Raw genomic sequence first — 12,230 nt, 5'->3', positions numbered from 1 at the left:
GGTTACAGGAAATGTAGTATTTGGCAACCAGTGCTTGTATACACAGATTTATATACATATGCATAATACATATACATGGTTTGTTAAATGTGTCCTTTGATTAACCATAAGCCTTGATCTATGGCTTCAAAAAGAAGATATCCCTAAGAATAATGTGATTCTGAAAATATTAACTTAGAAGCAAAGTAGAATTCTACTGCTTGTATTTTAGTTGTTAATATACATTTTCTATCATTGCATCCTTTTTTGTTCATGTTAAGCTCCTTGAGGGAAAAGGCCATATTGGAGTCATATTCTTATTCTCTACAATTTTTGCACAACGCCTTACACATAAGTACATCATTTCAGAAATATTTTATAACACTTTTTTGCTAAAAATGGAATATATGCATCTACAGGAATATGAAGCAGAAAAGATCTTTTTGATTCACTTGAAAACATAACCAAAAATATTTAAAACAGTTTTAACATCTATCACCATCTCACTTGTTGTTTTCTTCTCCCTTCTTCCCCTCTGTCCCTATTTTAAACTACAGCCAACTGTCTTATCTTGCGAACTGTACATATGCAGTGATATTAGTATGGCTGACACTGAAACAAGCAATGAGGGCATGTGTGAAATAAAGTTAATAGATTCTTAAGTCAATTCAGTACATATTTCAAGGCTGCTTAAAAGGAAAATCCATCCATAGCTATTTATGCATTTGTACAGCAACAATTACTTTGATAGAGGAAAGACTTTTTAAAATTATTCTAGGCTAAGAATAGAGGCCAGAACAATTGACTTCAAGACCGAAGAATAAAGCCTAGACTTTTAAAAGTATATCACAAATTATTCAGTTTAAGCTCAACCTTGGATGAATTGTGTAGCATAGTTCATGTTGGGTATAAGTGATGTATAAGTTGAAAAATATTTACTAAGCCCTAATATGTACCAAGTTTGATATTAGGTGCTGAGGTTTCAATGGTGAAATAAATAGTCTCTCATCATGAAGCTTACATTCCAGCAATCATAACTAGTCTAATAATTAACTTTGGTCATAATGATCAATAAAATATTGCCCTTAACTTAGCATAATTAGCATAGAATCAGAAATAAATAACAATTACTTTATTCGTATTATTTACTGCAAACATCTAAAGAAGTAGGCTCAATTGGAAGTTATATTTAGAATAATTGTTCTTTTAATTTAATAGTAATAATAGCTGATATTTAGTAATTGCCTACCACTTCCCACACAGCACTCTAAGCCACTGACAGGTATTAATTTATTTAATTCTCACAGTAACCCTGAGAGGCATTACTATGATTATCTCCATTTTACAAATGGGGAAACTGAGGCTTAAGGAGGTCAATAAGTTGACCAAAGTCATTTAGCTGTAAAGCAACAGATCTATTGAAACCCAAGTATTCTGGTTACAGGGTCAGTGCCTTCTATCACTCTTCAGCTCACCAGTTGTCTAGGATTTGGGACAGAGTTACACAGAAGACAACGTGAAGGTTATTTTCCAAAGGTGTCAAGCACCATTTAAAAATGTTTTAATTCTAGGAGAAACAAAATTCAAGTGAACATCTGTGTGTACGTGAAGGATCAAAAGAAAACTATTATAACTTTAATAAATTCACTTTATTATTGAGATTTGTGTAAAGTTGACTACAAACAGCATTGCCAATTTACATTATTTCTCTGGTTAAAAAATCTCTCAGAATGTTGCAGTGATCCCATCATTAGTTGTATATCTAAATACATATTTCTAATTCACTCCATAGACCTATTGTTGAGTATACTATATACAAGAGGCTGGGGATATAAGGAGTTTAGAAGCTAGGGGAGAATAAAAGGAAACTAAAATGCATTTCAGTGAGTGCTAAGGAGAGCCCTGTAGCTGTTCTGTTGGACCATAACTGCTTCATGATTATGATCGCTTTTTAATACACTTATCAATTTTAGAACAGATTTAAATTTACAGAATTATTGCAAAGATTGTACAGAAACTTCCTGTATGTCCACTCCCAGTTTGCTCTATTAATATTGTACGTTAGTACAGTATGTTTGTCTCATTTAATGAACCAATACTGATAACATTATTATTACCTAAACATATAGTTCATTCAGAATTCCTCACTTATTTCCCTAATTTTTTTTCTGTTCCAGAATTCCATCCAGGATACCGCATTACCTTTAAAAATGATGATTCCTTAGGCTCCTTTTAGCTGTGAGAGTTTCTCAGACTCGCATTGTTTTTGAAGACCTTGACAGTTTTGAGGATTACTGATCAGGTATTTTGTAGAATCTTTCTCAATTAAGATTTGTCTAGTGTTTTTCTTATGATTAGATGGGAGTTTTTGGTTTTGGGGAGGAATTTAACAGAGGTTAAGTGCCACTTTCATCACATCACATACTATCAACATGACTTATCACTGTTGGTGTTAAACTTGATCACCTGGTTGAGGTAGCATTTGTCAAGTTTTTCCACTTTAAAGTTACTCTGTTTCCCCCTTTTCAAACTGTACCCTTTAGAAAGAAGTCACTATGAACAGCTCACATTTAAGGAGTGAGGAATTACGCTCATTTCGTTGAGAGTGGAGTATCTACATAAGTTACTTGGAATTCTTCTGCAAAGGAGATTCGTCCCTCCTCATCCCACCCCTGGTTTATTTATTTATTCAATCATTTATTTATATATAAGTGTGGTCTTATGGGTATTTATTTTACACTTTAGCTTATACTCCAGTATTTTTTATTTTTTATCCAATATTTATTTTGTTCCTCAAATTCTTTCAGCTATAGCCATTCTAAACTTTTTCAGTTGGCTCCTGTACCCCTTTGACCTACTCCAATTATTTTTAAGCAATTTATTTCTCTGTGGCACTACAAGGGAGCATAATTTCTTAGGTGGCCTAGACAGTCTTCAGGATGAATTGAAATTTTGCCCTGAACTTTAAAAGATCAGTGGGATTTTATGAGATTCAGAAAGTTCCTCCATGCAAAGGGGGGAAGCATATTCAAAGACAGAGAGATGTGAAAGAACATGATATCCTTAGAAAAGCAATAATTCTGTGTAGCTGCTTGGGAAGGTGATTGGAATCAGAAGAATGATTGGAAAGATAATTTGAAGCTGACTTTTGTGTTAAGATTCTTCCAATTTAGACTTTCTCTTTGTGTCTCTAAGAATATAAAACAAGAACGTAGAGTCAATTGAGAGAAATTATTAGAAATTAATATACACAGTTTTTTTTCACAAGTTTAAAGTTAGCTAACGAACAGCACTAAAAAGAGGAAACCGTATCTTCACAGTGAAATTTATCTTCTTGCAACTGAGGTCCAGTACTATCACATTCTGACAGCATATCAAAAGTGTAAGAAAAATGATTGGGAGGCTGGGACTTTATAACTGCTAAAACAATGTAGAAAAAAACTCTCCCAAGGTGGCAGCTTTGTGATTCCTAGTCTTCAGGGTGGTTATTTATCATGGAACTTATCATTAGAGATAGCGATTGTCTCAAACTCTTGACACTGCATATTTATGAGACATACTTGACAAGACCTATTAAGTCATTTGATTGGCTATTCATTTAATGGGTTTTGTATTAGTCTGCTCAGGCTGCTGTAACAGAATACCATAGGCTGGGTGGCTTAATCAACAGACCTTTATTTCTCATGGGTCTGGAGGCCAGACGTCAAGATCAAGGGGCCAGCTTTGCAAGAGGGTCCTCTTCCTTGCTTGCAGACAGCTGTATTTTCATTGTGTCCTCACATGGTAAAGAGAACACAGTCTTTCTCTTATAAAGCCACTGTTCCTATCATAATAGCCCTACCTTCATGACTTTATCTAACAATGATGACTTCCCAAAGGCCCCATCTCCAAGGCTTAAATAGGAATTTTGGAGTTGGAGGACACAATTCAGTCTTTAGTAGTTCTTTATTACATATTTTAGCATATAGCATTTGTGTAAAAATTAAATTTTATTGACTTCTTTAGTTAGGGTTTATTTAAAATATCTTCACTTAAAACATTCTAAGATTGATATATGTGTATTATCTAGTCAACTTGGGTTCAAATAAAATATAATATGGTTTTACAAATAAACAAAAAAAATGACCTAAACTTTCACCACAGGCTGGTAAATTTATATTCTAACAAGAGGGTAGCAGCTGTCCAAATAGAGCTTGCAAACATTTTAAATGCCACTTGTTTTACCAAGGTCTCTGTAAAGAACTACATTTGTCAAAATTTCAAAACAAAATCTTTTATAGTAGAGCTGAAAACTGACTTATTTAGAAACTCATTTAATACAGGTGCATATTCTTTTTAATTACAACAGATGTTATTAATAAACTGAGTGAGTATGGATCTTTTAATATCTCAGGAGAGTGCGTGACAGCCCCATCTATCCATGGGGGCCAAAGAAGGAAAATTGGAAGGGTCATAGTTTTTTTTTTTTTAATATTTTTTTATAGATTTTTAATTTTTATTTATTTTTGGCTGCATTGGGTTTTCATTGCTGCATGCAGGCTTCTCATTGGGGTGGCTTCTCTTGTTGCAGAGCATGGGCTTTAGGCGTGCGGGCTTCAGTAGTTGTAGCACGCAGGCTCAGTAGTTGTGGCTCTCAGACTTAGTTGCTCCATGGCATGTGGGATCTTCCCGGACCAGGGATCGAGCCTATGTCCCCTGCATTGGCAGGCAGATTCTTAACCACTGCGCCACCAGGGAAGTCCCATGGAAGGGTCACAGTTTTGTTTGAATTCACTGTAGGCACATCACCATCCCCAAATCAAGCAACCTAATGATATCTGCCTATTATTTACATCCTTTTTAAGGGACATCATACCTGAAAATATACTTTGTGAATTACGCTTTTATAGAAAATTTCTAATTGGAAAAGACAACTCCACACCACCACAGTAATTTACCATAACTCATGTGCTTCTTACACTGTGTAATTTACAATTGCTCTCTCTCTTGAACAGGATTAAAGTCATATCTCATGGGTGATTAGATAGCCCCTTTGTACCCTTAGGTTCAAGGAAATAAGTGGGAACAATTTTCTCTTCAATAGACAATGGTGGATAAACAAGCAAATACACGAACGTGCTTTAAAAGGTCAGCCATAATCAGCTGGCTTGGCTACGGCAGTATCTTAAACATATATACAGTAATAAACCTGATTAAGAATACCTATTATTTCTTATTATAATATTTTCTTCTGGATTATAATAGTATGCCCTTGGAATTTTCAAAGAAAATAGAGACTTTATAGATTCTTTAAAAAGATTATGTTAAAAATAGCAAGCTCTCTCACTCTACCCATTCAAGATCCGAATTTATTTTTAAAGGTCTTCCATTTTTCTCCTAATGTATGGCATAGTTTTTGGAGGGAATTGTATTTGTTTGACATATTCCTTTCTCTGATTCAATCCCATACAGTATAAAAATAAATATTTTTCAATTAAAGATTACAGTTAACGTAGTGAGCTTTGAAAATGTCAAAACCTGAGTCTAGGCTTCACCTAGACCCATAGTGGCTTTTACAGTATTTTATTTCTTTATTATTAATACTGTGTTTGCTCTAAAAACAGAATCAGTCAGAGAGAGAAAAACAATACAAAATAGTTTAGCTTTCTTACTTTCTCAAACCAAAATCTTTGATAACAGAAAGGACTTCTGGCTAGTCTTTGCCATATCCAGAAAGAAGTTTACCTTGTCAATACGTTATTTGAGATGGCATTGCTTCCTTGGTACAGTACCCAAGAGAAGGGCTGTATCCCTTTTCTAATAATATACAACCCACACAGCAGGAAGAAGGCAGTTCATGTACTTTTGAAATAGATTTTAAACTTTGAAAAAATATGAATCTATCTGGATTGATGGTACATTGGTGTGTACCTTATCTTTGCCTGTGTACTCAAATGGTGCATCTGTCTTTAATCTGACAGTATATCTCGTGAACATACAAATCAAGCAATATCCGAGGTAATCAAGTTCTCTGTGACAACCTCAGCAATCTTTCTGTTTTAGGATGGGTGACATATCTGTCTTCCTGGATAAAGCCATGACTAATAGATGAGAATGTTAACATCTTTCATCCTTTATATCTATCCAGAGATAATTCAGAGGACAAAGGAGATAGTGTGTGCCACATTAGGGCTTGTTTTGTTCATTCTTTAGACAATTAAGTGGAGACAGGTGAATATGAAATATGGCAAAGCTAGTATTTTTTTCAGCAGTAATGTTTTTACTTGAAATTCTTCCTTTGATGAGGGAGTTTCTTACCAGTGCATTTATATATCATATTTCTATTTAAATGAAAGTTTGTAGTTCACTGTGTGATTATGTGCCATGCTGAGGTTTCTGAGAACATCTTTTCCAAGAAGACAGTCTCTAACTGGTCAGGCACCTATTCCCTTTGAAAAAAGAGTGAAGTAGGAAACTCAGACATTCAAAAAGTAATATAAGAAGCTACTGTAGACTTAGGATTCCTTTTACTGCTGGAATCAATGTGTTCAAAGACAAGAATATTTGGGGATACATGAAGGAATTTTATTTTGCTTGTTAAGAAAAAAAAAGTGAGAGAAGCTACATGAAGATCACACCCATGGTGGTATTTAAAATGCATTAATTTTCTTCCCTTTTCTACTCCATTTTCTGGATTATTTTCTTTCACTTTTATGTCCTAATTCTACAGTATCATTTAGGACCAGGGATGCAATATCAATATTAGTATTTTTTCATTCTGTATATGGTGAGTGAATACATTTATCATTTTGCTTCACCTCTTCCATAATTTACAATAATAATGTTGAACTTTGGAATTCTGTAGAGGGCATGAAAATAGGACTATATCAAGAGTAATAAGTCAGGGCTTCCCTGGTGGCACAGTGGTTTGGAATCCGTCTGCCAATGCAGGGGACACGGGTTAGAGCCTTGGTCTGGGAAGATCCCACATGCCGCAGAGCAACTAAGCCCGTGCGCCACAACTACTGAGCCTGCGCTCTAGAGCCCGCGAGCCACAACTACTGAAGCCCGTCTGCCTAGAGCCTATGTTCTGCAATAAGAGAAGCCACCGCAATGAGAAGCCCGCGCACCGCAAGGAAGAGTAGCCCCTGCTCACTGCAACTAGAGAAAGCCTGCGCACAGCAACGAAGACCCAATGCGGCCAAAAATAAATAATTTTTTTAAAAAAAGAGTAACAAATCTCATATTTTTGGCTTTCATGCCACATGTTGATAAAAAACGTCTCGTCCCTTTCAAGGGGTTCTGTTTATTCATTGTTGGAGGGCTTGTTGTGAAGACCTCTCAATATCATTGAAATATAATGTTATAGTAGAGATAAGCAAAGTTCAGTATTTGGAGCCAGTTAGGAGCCCCAATATTTGCCAATAGTGTATATATGAAGGTAACATAATGTATGTATATAATGAAGGTAACATTAATGTCTACCTTTAAATTTAGGGCACTCTGGAAAACATGTTTGATTTTTTGACAGGGCACGTGAACTACTTTTTTAATGATGCAGAAAATGAAAGAGGAACAGATAGGATCTAGCAGAAAGATATATTAGTCAAGCTCTTTGAGGTTGCAAGGAAGAGACAATCATGGTTACTTCCAGTTTTAGAGATTTGTTATAACAGTATGCAAGAATGATTTAGTATTAAAGACCACTCCATCAACCATCTAGTTTCGGATGTACACCACAATTTATGAAAATTGGAAAATTTACTGACTGTTCCTTTACTTGGCTGAAATAACCTATTTTCTCTTTGTAACCCTAACACAGTTGCCCAAATGGAGATTTTGACTGGGTTGATAGACTGCTATCTCATATGGAGTAACTTAGGGAGAGTTGGCCTCCTTCATACTCAGCCCATATACTGTTGATTTCAAACAAAAAATTAACGCCTAATTTTAGGGCAGCAGAGATGGTTTCAGTGAGATGTAGTGTCAAAACTAAGTCATTGCAGCCAATGCCTGAGAGAGAACACTGCAACTAATGATAATCATTAGCAAGTGTATGCAGCTATACAAGAATGGTATTAAGTATTGACTATAGTATTTTGATGCTGATGAAGTCCATTGCTTTTGTTTCTCTCTATGAAACTATTTGACCTTAGAGTACAAACTAATATGCATTTCCCCTTAGGGTACAATTTAGGAAACTGTAATTTCATGGGTAATACGTTACTTTTATCTGGTTTAAAGTAATATTCAAACTCCCTTTCCTAATCCCTAATTGGCTAAAGTATTACAAGACCAAATTACATAATCCTGAACAAACAGTCATGGGAATATAAGTAATATCACAATGGATTGCTTCATTCTTCTAATTTATCCTACATAATTTAGGTTTTCTTCATTTTACCCAAGAATACCTCTGGATTTATTATTCTGCAGATAGGTGAGATATAGTATTCCTAGATGATTTCTAAGCAGGATTTTGGAAACTCTGAAGGAGGAAGGAGCCATGGGAATCTTGTATTAGGGTCTATGTTGTTTGGCCATTGCAGGAATTATACTTTGTAGGCTAAGGCATATATTGTTTAGCAGAGAGCTGATTTTGATAACTTTTTTCAGAATGGTTTTTGATATTTGGCAAGCATTTTGAGGTTTTATATGTATTACCTGGAGCTCATACAGTACAAAGAGGTAGCATACTCGAGGAGGGATTAATAATTTTTGGCTTATTTGATTAGTAATTTTTGGAAGAAGGGGCAAAATTAATGGAGCACGATTCCAGATTAGGGAAGAGAGGATGAAATGGTGCAGTGGTTCTGCCACCTTTGAAATCTAAATAAAGTGTGAGAACTCCTAAGAATGAGCTAGTTACTATAAAAACAGGTCATCCGGATCCTCACTGGATTTTAACACTAGAAGTCTTGCATCCCAGGCCTCTAGTTTGCATGACCAACTTGTTGCAGTTTTCCAGAGACTGTCTTAGATTTACAGCAGTCCCAGGGAAACCAGGACTATTAGTTACCTCCTCATGAGAAATCTTAGGCCAAAATCACCCAGCTAAGCTGCTCCCAAACTCCTAACTCACAAAAATAAATGTTGATTGATTTAAACCACTATGTTTTGAGGTAATTTCTGCACAGCAGCAAATAACTAATACAGTACCCTTTTTACAGTTGAAGATATATAGAGTCAGACATTTTAATTTCAGAAAAAATTCCTTTTTATAGAGTTGCTTAGCCCAAGTATCTAGTATGAAAATATATTCAATGTGATTGTGGACCACAATTACCAGTAAGTTATGTGTGCTAAAGTGGTATGAAATTGAAAAAATATGAACTATCAATAATTCAGGTTTCAGCAAAGGCATGAGATTTGAAAGAGAGCAAAAAAAAAAACATTGGTCAGGTAAACATCAAAACCTTCTGATATCTTCAGAATTTACTATTGAGGAAGTTGAGTAATCAACAGAATTTTCAATAAATTAAGATCAATTGCTCTCTCTAGGCCATCGATATTTTGAATAAATTGCTCCACTCAACACCTTAAGTTTTCCTTTAGACTACTCAGACAATGAACTGGGTTACATATTTTCGCGTTTAGTGCAATGAGGCTTTCACAATAAGCCTCACTGTTCCTGTAAGTATTTTGAATTAACAATCAGACATGCTCAAAACAGGTGCAAATTTTAGCAGATAGTCTGTCTTAAGTAGCCCAATAATGAAGGTTTTACTTGCAGCAATATCATTTATTGCATTGTTTCAGTTCTTTTCTGTTATATACAGAGTTACTGCCAAAGGCCTCCTAGCGTTCCAAGAAATGAGAAAAAAAAAATCTGCCTTTTAAAGTTGGGTTGTTAGAAAATTGATAGTTTAGCATTTCATGTCGTACCTCTGTGAAACCCGGACTTGCATGAAAATTGCACTTGCTTTGGATAAGTGAAAAGAAATCTTAGTTCACACTCAAGTCAGTTAGAAGATTTTAAAATTAATGACGTTTACTGTTTTTTAAAACATATTTTCAAGTAAATATAGTAACCTTAAGGTCAGATTAAATTGGACTTTGGATGTCAAATTGAAGACTTTGAGCTCTGCTTCAACTCCAGCAAATCCTTAGCCTTGCTATACCTCAGAATGACCTGGGAGCTTTAAAAGTACAGATTCCAGGACTCCAACACAGATTGAATAGCCAAGGTAGGCATTCATGGTTTTTTTTTTTTTTGCTTTTATTTGTTTTTATAGTAACTTGATGACAGGGCAAAAGTGTTTTAGGAAGACACAACATTTCATTCCAGGTGAAATGTACAGGATGGACTGATGTGAAGATAGAGCGAGGTGAGACAAGCCTCTTGACAGATAGTGGAAGCAGGTGTTTTAGATAAGGGGTTTTTGATATAGTTTTAGGCATAAAGGTGAGCGCCAAGGTTAGGATAGTGGCAATGGTAAGGAAAAAGCTTGTTACTGATGTCAGACATTTCCACAGAAGACTGTTTCTCTTCGCTATTTTTGGTTTGGTCTTGTCCTGCTCTTGTGTGCTCTTCCTTTAAAGGCCAGATAATGTTAAATTTACATCTGTATAGAATAAACCACCAGAAATTCAAACAGTTAGAAATGTCATCCTATCGGCCTGGATTCTGCCTTTCAGTAAAAGAAAAGCTTGGGCTTCCCCTGAGGTTATATTTGATCCTCAAATCTTTCTGTTCCCACCAAAAGAGAGGTTAAGAAGAGAGAAATATCCTCAAAAAATGCTCTCTGCAAACAACTAACACCTAAACAGAGAGGATGAGCAAGGTCGGGAGAAGAAAGTCTCAGATAAGAGCACCCATTTATGTACAAAATATTACACATCATCTGTCTAAGCATGTTGATATTGAGTAGCAACTTGCTATTATATGTGTTCAATCAGATATCCTTGAGAGGTGGTCTTTGCACCCAGTCCAATCTTGAACATTCTTCCCAAAGATTGGGAATCTTTGGGAATAATAATTCTATTTATTATATCTTATGTCAGCAACTACTGACATAAGACAAAATGGTGTACTATATAAACTTCTGTTTTATCCAATCAATCGCCCCAAAATCAATCTAGAAGACATTTAGAAATGCAAAGAAGTATATACATATTTTATCTCCCCAAAAGAAATATATATGTCATCTCTCTAAAAGCAAATAGAAAGGTAGTTTACTGAAAACAATGATGTATTGTAAATCAAATTGATTTTTGTTTTGTGTTGTTTTCCATAGCACTAGCTGTTTAGTATTATTGGTATAGGACTCCCCTGCATTTGAATGACAAGCTACACTTTCATGGTGTGCTCAGAATAAACATCAACGTGATAATTGGACTAGGCATGTCTGCTGGGGAAAAAAAGGCTAGAATACTGCTCACCAGGAGGAGAGTCAAAACATCTCTTGTGGTTATGGGAGGAAAGATCATAAAATATTAACTTTAACATTTGCATCATCGTACACAGAATTTTCTCACACATCTGTCCTGTGTTCTAAGAGTCACCACAACAATTATGTCTGTGAATCAGCTTTAGTAAATATTAATAACAGTCAAAACAATGACAATAGCAACAGCAGCAGTGACAGGTTATTGAAAACCTATTTGGTGCCAGCTATCTTTGGAATTCACAAAGCTCTGTGAGAGCAGGGACTTTTATCTGATTACTGCTGTATTCTCAGTGCCTAGCACCATGCCTGGGACCACACTATGGGCTTGCTATAAGTAGTGGTTGAATAAATAACCAACTACTATGTTCCAAGCATTATTTTTTAAAAATCAAAAAGTGAACAAGACAAATAAGATATCTGCCTTCATGGAGTGTATAGTCTAGCAGATTATTTTCGCATTGAATATATACACACGCGTACACACACACACACATACACATGTAACTGAGAAATATCATGTAAGGATAAGGACTTTAAAATTTGTGCATTTAATTTTTTTTAAGTTGTTTTTGAGTTTTTAAAATTTTATTGGAGTATAGTTGATTTAGTGTTGTATAAGTTTCAGGTGTAGAGCAAAGTGATTCAGTTATACATATACATATATTCATTCTTTTTCAGATTCCTATATAGGTTATCACGGAATATTGAGTAGAGTTCTCTGTGCTATACAGTAGGTCCTTCTTGGTTATCTATCTTGTATATAGTAGTGTGTGTATGTTCATCCCAAGCTCCTGATTTATCCCTCCCCTGCCCTTTTCCTTTTTGGTAACCATAAATGTCTTTTCAATATTTGTAAGTCAGTTTGTATTTTGTAAATATGTT

Source organism: Aethalodelphis obliquidens, unplaced genomic scaffold (genome assembly GCF_003676395.1).
Source record: "Aethalodelphis obliquidens isolate GAN/ISIS:26980383/991018 unplaced genomic scaffold, ASM367639v1 scaffold77, whole genome shotgun sequence".
NCBI lineage: Eukaryota > Metazoa > Chordata > Mammalia > Artiodactyla > Delphinidae > Aethalodelphis > Aethalodelphis obliquidens.
Note: the sequence above shows the minus strand (reverse complement) of the source record.